Below are 15,443 nucleotides of genomic sequence, written 5' to 3'. Positions count from 1 at the left end.
TCTTTAGAAGAACCTGGATTATTCAGCATGGAGAAGTAAAGATTGACACCCACACTCAAGTATATAAGGGGTTCTCACACTGAAGTTGATGGTCAGCTATTCTCTATCTCTAAGAAAAAGGAAAAAAAAATCATAAGATGATAAAGTGGTTTTAAATTCCAACAGGAGGGATTGAGGGTTGAGAATAAAATACAAAGGTGTGACAATGAGAATTGAGTTATACTGGGTTGCCACTGAGGATGCTGGAACCTTTTCACATAGCTTTGCAAATAGACTGGAAGTGCCTAAAGGTCAAGAAGAGATGAGATGACTTCTAAGGTCACCTTATGTCTGCACTGTTGTCTTAGTGTGGTTCCCAGAAACACAGACCCTGAGACAAAAATGTGGGTACAAGTAGTTCACTTGAAAGAAGGTCCCAAGAAGCATGCTGATGAACTGGGGAAGTGAGCCAGGACAAGGAAGAAGATCAATCAAGGGTGAACTCAACAGCAGGTAACCTTTGTGGGCAACTTGGGCACAATTGCACTAGGGACTCTCCAGAAGACACTATGGAGCAGAATTGTTCTCCCAAATGAGCAAGGAAACTGGGGGTACTTAGCCATCATCAATTCCTACCTCTTGTTTATTGAGGTTCATTCCTATTCCAAAGAGTCCTATGGCCATTTACTTGGGTAAGAGAGCCTTAGAAAAATGAGACTATGCAGATTTTTCAAGGATTGTTTGTATATACATTGACACCAGAGACACAAACCCCCATCATGGGCCCCTTATTAGAATGGGAAGCACATGGGGGCCAGGTAATAAATAGTGGTGGTTCCTTTGGGTCCATGAACTTACCCACTAATCATTTCTCTGGTCCCTGAATGTCTAACTGGAATTAACATACTCAGTGGTTAACAGAACTCCCATCCATATTGGTTCCTTGGCCTATGAAGTAAGGGCTACCACAACAAAGAAGATGAAGTAGAAGCCTTTGAAATACTCTTGCCATACGGCAAGCCAAGAGGATAAATCTTAAGCAGTATCATGTCCTGGGGGGGGGGTGACAGAGATTAGGGCCACCCTCAATGATGTAAAGAATGCAGAGTTGGTGGTCCCCAACATATCCCAATTTAACTCACCAGTCTGGCCCTTAAAAAACTGGATAGATCGTGGTAAATAAAAGTAGATCACTTAGTCAAGCAAAACCCTCACTTGCATCTGCTTTGCCCAATATGACACCTTTACTTCTGGCACATGGTCTATGGCTATAGATCTGGCAAATACATTCTTTTCCATCTCTAATGGTCTGCATATGTGTGGGCTGGACAATGGTAAACATGGATAGTCTTGCTCCACGCCTACATTAACATTCCCACCCTCTCTCATAATCTGAAGGGCTCTGGACTATCTGGGCATTCTGCAAAATATCATGTGGATGCACCCTGTCGATGATGTAATGTTAATCAGAGCAGATGAGCAAAAAGTGGTACATATGTAGAGGTCTTGACAAGACAAATGAACTCCAGAGAGTAGGAGATAAACCTATTAAAATTAGGACCAACCACATCAGTGAAGATTTGAGAGACCCAGTGGACTGGGGCATGCTGGGACATCTATAAAATAAAAGACAACTTATTGCATTTCATCTCACTACTAAGAGAGGACTGCCAGGTTTGGCAAGCCTCCTCAGAGTCTGGGGTAGCATGTGCTGCACTTGGGGATATCCGTTAACTGGGTGATACAGAAGGCTTGCTTCTCTGAGTGGGGCAGTAACTCTGCAGCAAGTCCAGGCTGTGGTGCCAGCGGCCCTGTGGCTTGGGCTATATGGCCTAATACTTGAAATAATTGTAGTGGGTTAAGACACTGGATGGAGTTTATAGTAAACTTTAATGCGAATAGAAGAATCACAATGTAGCTGTATGTATCTAGCTTTTGTAGCAAGGTCATGCCATACTATTCAGAAAGCAGCTCCCTGCATGGCACATCTAAATATGGGGTATCAAGTGACGATGTGATCATACTACCCATCATGAGCTGGGACTCTAGGACCTACCACCTAGCCAAAACAACTCTGCCAGTTGACATCAGCCATCCTCTGTCATTGGCCACCCCAATACTGCCACAGTGGCATAATAGCTGCATAAATGAAGTATCACAGTGGTAGTGAAGGAGATTACTCATGAGTCCAACTGCATGGGATCTCCCTCATTAAAAATGACCTAGATACTGGCACTGATGAACATCCAACCTGTCATTAACAGAAACTGATATTAAACTCCCAATATGTCACCATTTCTCAAGGAGACCAGTTGTCTACTTGGCAGCAAGTTGATTTCTACCAAGGAAAGGGTAATGATTCATCTTGACTAGTATCAGTACATACTTATGATATGGGTTTACCTTTCCTGTCTGCCGGGCCTCAGCTAGCACCACTCCCTGAAGGCTTACAGAGCATGTGGTTCACTAACATAGGATCTCACATAACATTGCCTCAAACAGAAGGGTCCTCTTTATAGCAAATGAGACATGAGAGCAGGCACATGACCACAGGATGCTCTGATTCTGTTACATACTGTACCACCCAGGAGTTGTTGACATGATAAAGTAGAGAAACTGCCTATTAATAGTGCCACTGATACACCAGCTTGGAGATAATATTCTATAAAGATGGGATGCCATCCTCTAGGACATTGTACATACTCTAAATCAATAATGATCATATAGTGTAGTAGCCCTGATAGGAGGATATGTGGACCCAGGAACAAAGGAAATGAACGAAATGGTATAAGGGGTGAACTGTAGTAGATACTGTCATATTCTGCCCATATCCCTCTTTAGGGCCAACTTACACAGCCCCCAGCTACTGATGGCTCACAGTTATGAGTTATGTCCCTTAATGGGAATTGTCCTCAGCTACAGTGAGCTTCCTTGTTCAAAGTTATGCTCCTGCAGCCAATGACTGGATAACAAGGACTTGGGTGCCATCCAGTCAATGATTGAATGACCAGTGATCTGATGACAAAGACCTAGTTTGTGAAACAGAAGTTAAGGAAGGTCTCAGGTCCAAGAACTTTCTCTTCAGTCTTCACAGTTTACCTCTTGCAATTACTACTGTCAATCATATGAGCAAGGATGGAGGGAGTGCTGCAGCTGGATAAAGAAGACAGAAAGTCAGTGTCCGGCCCAGAGGCCATAGGGCTAAACTATCTATCTTGGAAAACTTGGTAAGCAAACTCAGCAGACGGGGCTGCCTGTATAACTAAATTGTGGGGCTCAGTACAAAATGAAAATGTAGGGCTCCTCGTTCAAAAAGCAGGAAGAAAGCGATGTTAAAGGTACTAAAATATAAAGATTTTTCTTTTAAAAATGTTTTATGACTTCTAAAACAATAATAATAGCGATACATAAATTAAACAGAAATTTACAAATTGTAAAACAATTATTTTTGTCATAATTTTATGTAATACCATAAATAATACTTTATTATTGTGATATCTTGATTGGTCATATTTTTCTGGCTCACTGATCTACAAATTCATCTGTCACTCTGAACAAGCCTGATCCCATCTGATCTCGGAAGCTAAGCAGGGTCGGGCCTGGTTAGTACTTGGATGCGAGACCACCTAGGAAGACCAGATGCTGTAGGAGTAAAAACAAAATAAAATTAAATTAAATTAAATAAGGGATTGTAAACTGACGAGGTCCTTGCAATTTGTGAGGTCAACCAAGGGTTGCCTCATCTAAAAAAATTTATGCTTTTAACAATATCATTTTCAATCAATATAAATGGAAAGCAACATCAGTTATTCTTGGAAAATGCAAGATTACAGGTAACTTTGATAATGTTTAACTTTGAAAAGGATCTTTCTGCTGATGCAATTGTTACTAGAACTGTTAAGAGTATTTTTATATGCTGTGATAACATTGGGATAAATATCTAATAGATTATTTTAAAATATATTATGTTTTGAAATTTAAAAATTGTAATATATCTGGAGCTAATGATTCTCACAAAACAATTTTAAAAAATTTAACTATGCAAATCAGTTTCACATAAGTCTGAATTTATTTTTAAATGTAAATTTATACAATGGCATTTAAATATTTTCTCTGACATTTCCTGTAACTTGTTGAGGTCAGAGAAGAAATTTCAAGTGGCTTCATGATTTATATGTAATCAAAATGCCCATTTATGCATTCTATTACTGTATCTTCAATTACAAGGAAAAAATCAATTTAAAAAATTGTCTTCTTTGTTAATAATTGGTTCATCTGAAACTTCTGATGAAAATAGTGTTCTTTTCAGTTGAATTTGATGATCTTTAAGTTTAATTTCTATTTCTAAGCCTGTGGATATTTATCATGCAGTGTTTCTGTGTTTTTCAAAACCTAAGATCTAAACTCTGAGAAGTTCTACCAACTCCCTGATATGCTTTATTGCAACATCCATGTGTACGCTTTGATTTTTAACTAATTTACTAACAAAGTTTACCATCTGAGCTCCAGCAGTTTCTGTCTAGGTGCTCAGGCTGTACAGTTAATATTTGTGCAGATGTTGCAGGAATGGGGTCCAGGCATTCGTGGTCAAGCTGTCCTCCCACAGTGGATCCCAGCTCTAAGGCTCTGTGAAGCCACTCCTCTCTCCTCAGCCTCAACTGCTACTTCTTTCACCCATCGCCACCACCAAACTTGGCCTTGGGGCTCCACTGTGCTTCTACTGTCCCAAGCTTGCATGTGCACCCTGGGTTGCCAGGGAATCACTTGGGCTGTGCTGTCTCCAGAGCTGGAACTGTCATCCAGCATATCTGTGCTGTTCACACGCATGCTCCATTGTCCTACCATGTCACTTATGAAACACAGGTTCAAATATAAAATTATGAAGAACTTACAAATGGAGACAGCAGAACGTTAAACCAAGTATGGGCCCCTTCTGAGAGGGGGGCTCTGTGTTTTGGTGACGTTGTCCACCAGCTTCAGGCTGTACTTCCAGATCAGTCAGCTGGTATAAAACTGCCTGTCTTGGTTCAAGTTACCCTCAAAAAAGAGGAGCCCTGAGAGAAGGATGTAGGTGCAAGTTGTGAGTTGTTAGAAGTGAGAAAGGGAAATGGGGAAAGCCCATTCAGGTCTCTTAATGGGTGGATTACCCCGTGGGTACCTGGAGTGTGGTGCTCCCTGGACCCTCTCAGAAGAAACTGGAATCATCCTTCCGAGAAGCCAGGAAATTGCGGATATTTATTCTTCAACTTCCATTCCTCATTGGTTGAGAGTCACTCCTGATTCCTGGGGCATTAACACCCAACCTACCCTCTGTGCTCCAAGCCACCCCCAAGTGTATCCTCTGGGCTAAGGAATGCCTTCTGGCAGAAAGACACAGGAAACCATAGACAAACTGTCTGCAGATGACTTCCTGGGTTGAGCTTGTGGAGATAGGTACAGCTATACAGGCCCCAGTACCTTTCCTCTAACCTCTCCCACTCCTGCTTCCTAAACACACACACACACACACACACACACACACACCTGCATGGGGCTTTCCATTTATCCTTAATGTTATAATTAACACTTAATTTCCTTCTTACATTCGTATTGTGAGTGCCTCCAACAACTTTATTCTCTTGCTTTATTTACACTAGTGAAAAGGCACTTAGAAGCAAATTATGTTCACCTCCATATATCTCTCTACCTGTTTATCTCTGTGTTTACGGGGTGCCTATCACTATAGTATCTGGGCATTTAGACAGCTCCATTAGATCAAATTCATTACCTAAGAGAGAAAGAAAAACACATTCCTCCTCCAGCCATGTGCAGAAGATGCACAGCAGCACACCCAGGGCTGGGGATCAGGGAGACCCGCCAAACTGAAGCCTCTTGTTTTCCAACTCAAGGAGAGGAACATTTTTGGCAAAGAAGTGAATCGCCTTATAGAGCTAGGCATGGAGAACTTGCAAACTAATTTGGATGATCTATCAGAGGGTGGGAGTCAATATGTTGGGCATTTAAAATTTGAAATGATTTCAATTTCATTGCTCTCCAAATATCAAATTGAGCCCATTTTTCATAAACACGCTTCGCGCTCTGAGCTGCTTCCACTGGATGATTCTGGATGTTAACTCCTTCTTTCTCACTCTAGAGTTATGGAGGGTGCCAAGCTTAAACAGCATGGAGCAGCTCTTTGTGCCCAGGCCTGTGTGGTTGCTTTAAGGCCCCAGCACCCAGGTAACCTAGGCACAATATGGAAACCTCTGTCCCTCACTGCTGGTCACAACCTCAGGCCCCCTACCCTTCCTTCCAGTCTCTGCCTTCTGTCCTGGGGCCTCCCTCTGAGTTTATGGCCTTGTGACTCAACAAGTAGAGAGTTTGTCCTCCAAACACTGAACGCCGAGTTTTACAGTGGAGAAATTAGAGTCACTTTAGTTTCAGAGTGCTAAACAAGAATAGGAAGCTGTATCACTTAAAATCTGAACTCCTCAATGGCTTATAATCAGAGGGTTTCAAAGAGTTAGAGGGAACAAGTATGTGGAAGCGCTCGCAGGGCAAGTTTTAACTGGAGGACCTTGGAACTTGGCCATTTATGTTAAGGGGCTTCAGCATCAAATCTTCCTGCACAACAGACCCTTTGCTTTAGAAAGAGTTCCGGTGTTCACGTTCTGATCATGTTGAGATCTTTTGGTTCCGTGGGAGGGGCAAGACTTTGGTTTCAGGTGCAACTAGAGAACAAAGGTGACATATGCTCAGTGCTGTCTCTGTAAAATATTTCAAGCACTGTATTAATCATCAATCTGTTTTAAGGGAGCAGAACCAGTTTTAAGCTGGTCATTGTGACTTATGTGCTATTTTAACATGGACTTGCCCCTCGGATGGTAATAACTGCCATGGCTCTCTTTTATTACAGCTGATACTGTCTCATGGCCTCTGTGGGCCATCCTGACCCAAAACCTTGTCAACTCAGGACTCTCAGGGTCCCCATTGTGGGCATTTCTCCCTGGGAGCTCATGCAGGCCCAGATAGGAGAATCCAAATACCATCATGGGTGAGAAAATACAAGTAGAAACCTTTACCTTTTAAAATGACATGTTAAAGACATATTAATAATGACATATTAATGTTGGGGTGTTAAAATAATTTTCCTCCCACTTTTCTAAGTTCTTCTGGCTGGTCCAATAAACAAATTGACATGAGACAGATTAGCAGGAGAAAAACATTAAAGTTTAATAACATGTATACCTCCTGTATACATGGGAGAAACCCAGGAACAGACTAACTCACCAAAATGGTAGAAGCCATCACCTTAAATACCATCTTCAGCTAAAATCAGTTATGGGAGGTGACCAAGAAAAAGCACAGTAGACAAGAGTAAGATTGTTATGCGGATTTAAGCCCAAGCTTTCTCCATTGATAGCGTAGGCAGGCCTGGTACAGTAAGGGAAACACTCTTATAGATGAAGATTTTCCTTATAAATGTAAATGTTCTTTTACAGAAGGTAACTACTACTCCATTTTCAGAGCTTCTCCCAGGTCTGCTGTTTCTTAAAATTAACCAGCCTAAAATAATATCTCAAAGAGGCATATTTTGGGGTGGCAAACTCTGCTCCCCTTTAATGTCATCAAACTTTCATCTCTGCAAATATACATATAAACATATTTATTTAAACAAAATTAAGGCATGCCATATGAACTAATTCAGAAACTGCTTTACTCACTTAACAATGGATTATATTTTCCTAAATAAAAATCTACATTGAGTTTTTTAATGACTGTCCAGTTTTCTGTTGTATGAAAACATTATCACTTATTAAGTGTACCTCCTATGATTCAATTAGGTCATTTGCAAGTTTTTACTATTATAATCTACACTATGATGAGCTCACTTGTGTCAACTATGATCAACTATGAGGACTTTGACAATTTTTGGGTCAATCTGAAAGCTTTTGAACCATGGCTAAATTGCCCTCCAGAAAGAAATCATGGGCAGCAGGCACACCTCCAGTCTCCTCTCTTTCCTCTAGTAACTGTATCACCTTCCTGAAGACCTCCATGGCTGGCCCCTGCAAACCAGACCAGCCCCAAGCAAAATGGAGCTGGCTACCTGGAGTAATTTCCTCCTCCTGGCTGGCTGCTGGCCTGTGAAAGGTCTTTGCTGCCATGCGAAAGGTAGCCAGAGCTTTGGGTGTGCAAGGCCAGAACTGGGGATGGGCTTAGGGTGTAATAGAGGGAAACGCTTGGTCTCTCTGACTCCATCTTGTTCAAGCTTGCATTGTTCCCATGACCTTCAAGCTAATAGCTTCTGCTTAGTCTTGCATATAGACATGCTAATCATTCGAGAAATTCTGCTTGCAGCTTGAGGAGATAAGGGAAGTAGGTTTTGTTTATCAAAGGTTTGCAGGAACCTTGTGATCAGACTCACATCAGCCAGTACAATCTTCCTTGGACCCCTGCTGGCTCCTAGATATTTGCCATTGGTCAGTCATCTCTTGCCCCTCCCATTTCCTCTACCCTTAACATAAAAGTAGCCTGAACTCTGTGCTTTGGTAAGATGGATTTGAGATACTACTAGGGTTCCCATCTTTTCAGTTGGCGCCTTCTCAGATTGATCAACTTTTCTTTACTCCAATCTCTAAGGTTTTGAATTTTGGCCTTTAGAAACATCAAGCACGTGGACTTTGGACCAGTAACAAGGGACCTCTTTCTGTGACCAGACACAGGGAGATCACCTGGGACAGTTCCTTGCTGGGGCTCTGCAAATCCTTTCCTGCCTCTGTCTTTGTTTTTGTGATTTGTCCTCAGATCATCCCGCTACCATTCCTGAATGTCCTTAGCGTGAAGGCCACTTCCTTCACAAAGCCTTCCCTGATTCCAGATAGAAAGGGTCCCTTTGGCCTGGGGCCTGGGAACCCCCTTTTACATTGGTGTGGTTATCTTATTCTTGCTTCTAGAGTGATCTATCTCTTAAGGTGACAACTGCATTTCATTTATCAAAGGCAAGTGTCACTGTGTACCGAAGGCCTACACTGAAGACTCATTGGGCAGGGAGGATGTGGGTATCTGACTCAGAGAAGGAAAAAGGAGAGAGAAGGAACAGTTCTAAGGTCCATCTGGAACCTTCTATGTATCCCCAACACTACACATAGGGCTTATCCCAGATGAGGCAGAGTTTCTAGGACTCTAGGGAGCCCACCTTTGCAGTGAGCATGGCTGCTATGATATTGTGATTTATAATAAGAAATATATATTTGGTCTTGGCACAGAGTTCCTACAACCCTGGAAATTTCCTGTGATAGGGTGATAAATGTATCTTTTGTTAAATTAGTGAGATGACTTTTGGAAAGCCCTTAGGTAACCTAACTTTGGGGGCTGGTTTTCAGGGGAACCAACCACACCATTAAAGTGTTGGAACATTTAGCTTCACTCCTCAACCTTCAGCGAGGGGAGAGGGGATGGAGATTGAATCAATATCCAAGGGCCAATGATCTGATTGACATACCTATGTCATGAAGCCTCCTTAAAAACCCAAAAGGACAAGGTTCAAAGAACTTCTGGGTTGATGAACTCATGGAGATTCTAGGAGAGTGTCCTCCTATAGAGGGCATTGAAGCTCTTCAGCCTTTCTTCACACCTTGCACTAAGCATCTTTTCCATCTGGATGTTCCTGAATTATATCCTTTCATAATAAGTTGATGATCTAGTAAGCAAATGTTTCTCTGAGTTTTGTGAGCTACTCTAGCAAATTAATCAAAACAAAGGAAGAAGAAGGTTGTGGAAACCACTGATTTATAACCATTGGTCAGAAGCACAGGGTTTGCAACTGATCTCTGAAGTGGGGGTTGGGGGGGAGGCAGCGTAGTAGACTAAGCCCTTAACCTGTGGGATCTGAAGCTATCTCTGAGTAGATAGTGTCAGAATTGAGTTGAGTTGTAGGATACTCAGCTGGTGTCTGCAGCATGTTGGTGATGTGGGAGACCCACCTCTCATACACACATTGGAATTGGGTTCAGGAACCCAAAATAGCTGCCATTCTAAGTGACTTCTGGAGAGTGAGGAGGGTTTCTGAGATGCTGAGCATCCACCAGCATACTGGAGCCTAAAGGATGGGGCATTGGTGATGTCAGAGCTGTGATAGTAGTAACCATTATTACTATTACCACTGCTATTACAACTGTGACAACTGTTACTACTGAGGCTTTGTGCCAAGTGGGGGGAATGTGGAGGAAGTGCAGTTCTGAAGCTCTAATTGCTATGATCTAAGCACCAAGGAGTACCTTTGTTCTGTTTGGGGCAGTGGCTCAGGAATCCCCTCTTAGCAGGCATTGTTTGTCTCATCCATGCTTCTAGGCTACAATCTCTTTAAAACCAGCATTGTATTTATTTACAAAGGCAAGAATTGTGTTTTATTTGACCTGATGTTCCAACAGGTGGAGCATAGTCACTGGCTGATAGTAATTGTTTGATGAATTATCACTATCTACTTGACCACTGATCCCCTGTACTTCCTACTGTGGTGCATGTGACAGCAGCACCAGGAAGCTACATCATGACTATCCTCAATTGACGACTGAGCAAACTAATGCTTAGAGAGGATAAGTAACTTGCCCAAGGCCTATAGCAATGAGTAGCAGAACCTAGACTTCAACCTGGTTATGCCCAATTCCAACACTTATATTCTTAACTGCTGTATGAGTTTTCTATGTCTGTTATAACAAATTACCACAAATTAGTGGCTTAAAACAACAGAAGCTTATCATCTTACAGTTTTGGCAGTCAGAATCTGAAATGAATCTTATGGGACTATAATCAAGGTGTTGGCAGGACTGGTTCCTTCTGGAGGTCCCAACGTAGAATCCATTCTTTGCTCCCCCCAGCTTCTAGAGGCTGCTGGTATTCCTTGGCTTGTGGCTGCATTCCTCCAATCTCTGCTTCCGTGATCACATGACCTCCTACTACTCTGACCTCCTGCCTTCCTCTTAGAAGGACTCTGGTGATTACACTAGGCTCACTTGGATAAGACAGAATGATCTCCCCATCTCAAGATCCTTAACTTTATCACATCTGCAAAGTCCCTTTTGCCATATAAGGTGCCACTTTCAAGTTCTGAGAATTAATATGAGGATATCTTTGGGGCCCATCATTTGGTCTACTATAGCCACTCCCTGTGCTGCCTCCCTTATAAATGGTAATGGGATGAATTAATGAAAGAATGAGTGGTATGGAAGAGTGTGCTCTTAGTTTGGGTGCTCCCAAAAGAGGACAAGGACTTGGGTGTAGGTGGTTTATTTAGAATTGATCCTAGGAATCTGCGGCAGGGCAGTGGGTAAGTGAGACAGGGAAGGGGGAAAAGCTAATAAAGAAGTATAAGTGAGCTGGTTTGTCCCTGTGAGCAACTGGGGATCTATCCTCTTAGGAATTGTTTTGAACATGTCTGTGAATCATCCTACTGAGGGTAGCTGTCCTAGTGTCCTAGGGCTGCTGTAACAAAGTATTAGAAACTGGATGCCTTACAACAACAGAATGTATTGCCTCACAGGTCTGGAGGCTGGGAGTCTAAAATCCAGGTGTCAGCAGGGTGGCTTCCTTCTGAAGACTCTGAGGGAAAATCCATTCCATGCTTCTCTCTCTGCTTCTTATGACTGTTGACAATCCTTGGTATTCCTTGGCTGTAGACACATCATTCCAATCTGCCTCCATCTTCATGTCACCTCTGTGTGTCTTCTCCCCCTCTCTTCTCTTTTATGGACACTTGTCATTGGGTCTACTTGGATAATCCAGAATGATCTCATCTTGTGATACTTTACTTGATTATGGATCTAAAACCTTTATTCCAAATAAGGTCCTATTCAGTTTCTGGATTAACATATCTTTTGGGGGCCACCATTCAACCCATGACAGATGTGAAGCCGAAATGTTTTTCCACAGACTCTCATCCCTCATAGGCTGGGGTTGCCTGTGGCTGTGGCAAACCCTAGCACTGAGCCTGGCTCTTTACCAAGCAAGCTCCTGTGCATCCACAGAAAACCCCAGGCAGGAAGCCAGAAAAGGAGAGGTAGTCACTTTATATGGGAAGCAGTCAGCAGGCTACTGCTGTAGGTGAACCCAGAAATGGGTTCAGGGGACATGGCATGAGGTAGCACATGAGGTTGTATAGAATCTTCCTCAGAGAGATGGATAACAGAGAGCTTTACTGTGTCCCAATATTTCCCTCTCTTCCCTACTTCCTCCAACTCCTTAAGGTACCCTGGTCTTGCCTCAGCCTCTGGAATAAATGAATCAGCAGGAAACTCTTGTCTGCCCCGAAATCCAGAGAAAGATGGAGGCCCAGGGTATTTCATGCCCCTCCCACACAAGCAGGCCTCAGAGGTTTGGCTTCAAAACAGCCTAGCCTTTGAGGCTGTACATCTTTCTGAACAGGGGAAATGGAAAGAGAGGCTGGGTGGGGGCGGGGGTGGGGGAAGAAGTAATTAGTTTGATGAATTTTCTTTTTAAGTTTTTCTCTACATGGGCCTCTCACAGCATTATAGGCCTAGCAATGCATTCCATAGTTTTATGAATCCTTAAACATGGGCCATTGTTCAAAAAAAAAACAGTAAAAACAATCATTTGTCGGCATAAGCTCCGGTGTCTCCAATCTGGAACAAGGACACCTGATGAGGACCACAAGAACACAGAGGGCTTTGGAGAGTCAGGATGAAGCTAAAATCTTTTTGTTGCCTATCTTGCTGCCAGAAGTGATGTGTGTTCAATGTCCATCCACATACTCGACAAGCCTCTTTGATATGGCTACCCAGTGCTTGGATCTGGGGCTGGGGATATAAGTGCCAACAGCTCTGTCTCTTATCAGCCCACAACCTGCTCAGAGCCCTTCCTCAATAAGTGGGATGGCAATGACTGCCACACTGCCTTTAGTGGACTACAAATTTGTTCTAAATTTGTCTTTGCCCTTTGGTCACATTTTCCCACAGAGACCTCGTACTTGGCCATTGACTTGCTTTGGCAAGTCATAACCTAAGGCTTGAAAAGTTGCTTACATGATGGTGCTCGTCTGCTAGTTGTTCTTGGAATCTTTGGCCACCAGGTGACCAAGCTCAGGCCAGCCTGCTGGAGAATGATAGCTGTGGCCCTGTTAGCCCTCTGCGCCACCCGATAGCCAATACCTAGAATCAGAGCTTCCTGGCTGACCATGGGCTGTGGGCCAGGGATGGAAAACAGTCAATAAAGGAGACATCATTGAGCAGATCCCCACTGGGGGCACTTGGGGCCCAATTCTGCCAGGGACCCTGGGGGACAGCAAGGACCTCATGCTTCAGAGTTATCCCCCTAAGAGGTCCAGAAGCTGCTGAATTGTCCCTCAACTGCTTTCAGTTCTTCATTGAGGACTACTCCTAGGGGATGTCAACTCACCATCAGCCTAATTCAAGCCCTGAGGCTAGAGAAAGCCCACAGGCCAAGAGTCACAGAGCCTGACTTGTACTACATGTTTAGTAAGAGCTCATTCCCCCTCTCCCTGAGTTCAGCCCAAATAAACTATCGTAGTTGCATGAGTTAAACAGATGGTGGTTGTTCTAAGCCACTAAGTTTTGGCTTGTTTTGTTTCACAACCAAAATTAACTGACACACTGTCCCAGCTTTTAGTAGTCCCCATGAGGAGCCCCCACCTGAGCTTCTGGTGGGGCTACTTGTGCTTTATCGTCCTGCTTCTTCCCAGCCTAGAACAAGTTCCAACATGGACTTTGATGCTCTGCCAGCAAAACTAAGTTACCTTTCCACTCCCATTGTTTTTTTTGTTTTTTTTTTTTTGAGTATGGGACTAATGAATAAAACTCAAAAAGCTTTGATCTTGTTGTTTCTAATTTGAGGTCAGTCTCCAGATTGTAAGTTCATTTTAATGGATGGAGAGGCCTCCCCAGGGGTTGAGTTTAATGCAAGCAATGGAGTAGATCCCCCACCTTGGTAGTCAGTTGGGTATTGGACCAGTGCACTGATTGGTGGCTTCCGTTCCTGCCAGCATGATGGAAATTTCCCCCACGTTGGCCCAATCTGGCACATTCTAGGCTTTATCTGTACTTTCTATATGCTGCCAGTCTGAAAAACCCAGTGTGCTTCCCCATTGCAGCCATTCAATAGGAGGAAACCTAAGACAGTTGTATCTAGAAAAAAAGGCCACTTCCTTTCTCACTTATGAGACAGAAGTATCCAGGGTCGTAAAAGCAAGTGTCCTTTGCCTCCCTTTCTGTCATTGACTGCAATATGTCTCTCTCCCTTTTACCTTTAGCCGTCCACAGAACTGCTAGCCCCCAGAATGCTTATTTTTTTGGCTGCAGCCAAATTAGCAATAAGGGCCGCAGGTCCTTTCTGAGCAAAGCTGACTGCCCATTGGATAAGGCGTGTACCTGGCACCATTTGCTTGTGCTGAAACCATAGCCACCATGCAGGGACAGCAGATGGCTCTTGCTATGTCTGGTGGACAGACATGTTTACCTCTGAGTGTCCTATATGGAAGTGTAGAGCTAGTTGGTGAGCACTGTCCTGGAGTCTGAAGCATGAGCCCTGCCCAGAAGAGGCCCGACCCTGAGCTTTGTTCTCACCTTTCTCTCATAAGGGGAGCTTCCCTGACCTAGGGGAGAAGGACTGCTACCACCACTGGGTCACCAGGTCCTGTTCCAGGAGAAAGACCCTCACTTTGAATGCCTCCTGAGCTGCAAATTTGTGGCATAAATGGCAGAAGCCAGTGTGAAGTCTCCTGACTAGCTCTTGGAGGTGTGAAGGTGGGAGACATGGGTAGAAGGGAGGGTACAGACCCTCACACAGACAAGGGGTGATTGCTTTTGAAGAGGTCACATTCCCAGGGCTGCCCTTTAAGACATTTACTGCCTGATGAGACCACAGAACTCAGCAGAAGTTTGTGTGGGTAAATGAGTATGTGTACATGTCAGTATGTGTGCCTGTGTGTGTATGTGAGAATGTGTTGCATATGTGTGAATATGGGTAATTTGTGTTATGTGCAGACATATTTGTGTGTATACATATATGTTGGCATGTATCTGTATTTGTGTGTGCATGTGTGTCCCCATCTCCACTATAAAATCTCTGGTGCTGAGGGAAGACTAATTTTGGACTGCAGTCAGAACTTTCTCAGCCTAGGAACTATAGGTAAACTTTGGAGTGTAGAATCCTAGAGTCATTTAGTATCTCTATTTCCTCCTTGAGTCATAAGCAGGGGCTGCTTCTTCCTGGTCACCTCAACTTTGTCCTTCCTACTCTTATGTTTTCCATGTCATTGTTGGTCAGAGATGTGGGCATCGAAGTGTTGGCATCTCCGTTGCTCACCCACCCCTCAAGGCTGGTGGAGCAGCCTAACTGCCACTCCCTGGGTTCACCCATAACTGCCTGCAGAATACAGGTAAGTGAGAATGATTGTTTACTAAGTGCCTAGTACCTGCCAGGCTCTGTGATTCTTGGCTCATGTTTTCTGG

The 15,443-nt window shown here is 43.5% G+C and overlaps 1 long non-coding RNA gene across 1 annotated transcript in view; it reads left to right on the top strand.

The window, feature by feature from the left end:
- Nucleotides 1-15,443, top strand: part of LOC107516652 — a 47,837-nt gene that overhangs the window by 22,821 nt on the left and 9,573 nt on the right. The window contains exon 2 of the long non-coding RNA XR_001598346.2: nucleotides 15,259-15,370. This is a non-coding gene — a long non-coding RNA (uncharacterized LOC107516652). The remainder of the gene's footprint in view (nucleotides 1-15,258; nucleotides 15,371-15,443) is intronic.

This window comes from Rousettus aegyptiacus, unplaced genomic scaffold (genome assembly GCF_014176215.1).
Source record: "Rousettus aegyptiacus isolate mRouAeg1 unplaced genomic scaffold, mRouAeg1.p scaffold_m13_p_9, whole genome shotgun sequence".
Taxonomy (NCBI): Eukaryota; Metazoa; Chordata; class Mammalia; order Chiroptera; family Pteropodidae; genus Rousettus; species Rousettus aegyptiacus.
The sequence above is the reverse complement of the archived record's forward strand: the minus strand, read 5'-3'. Positions and strand labels throughout refer to the sequence as shown.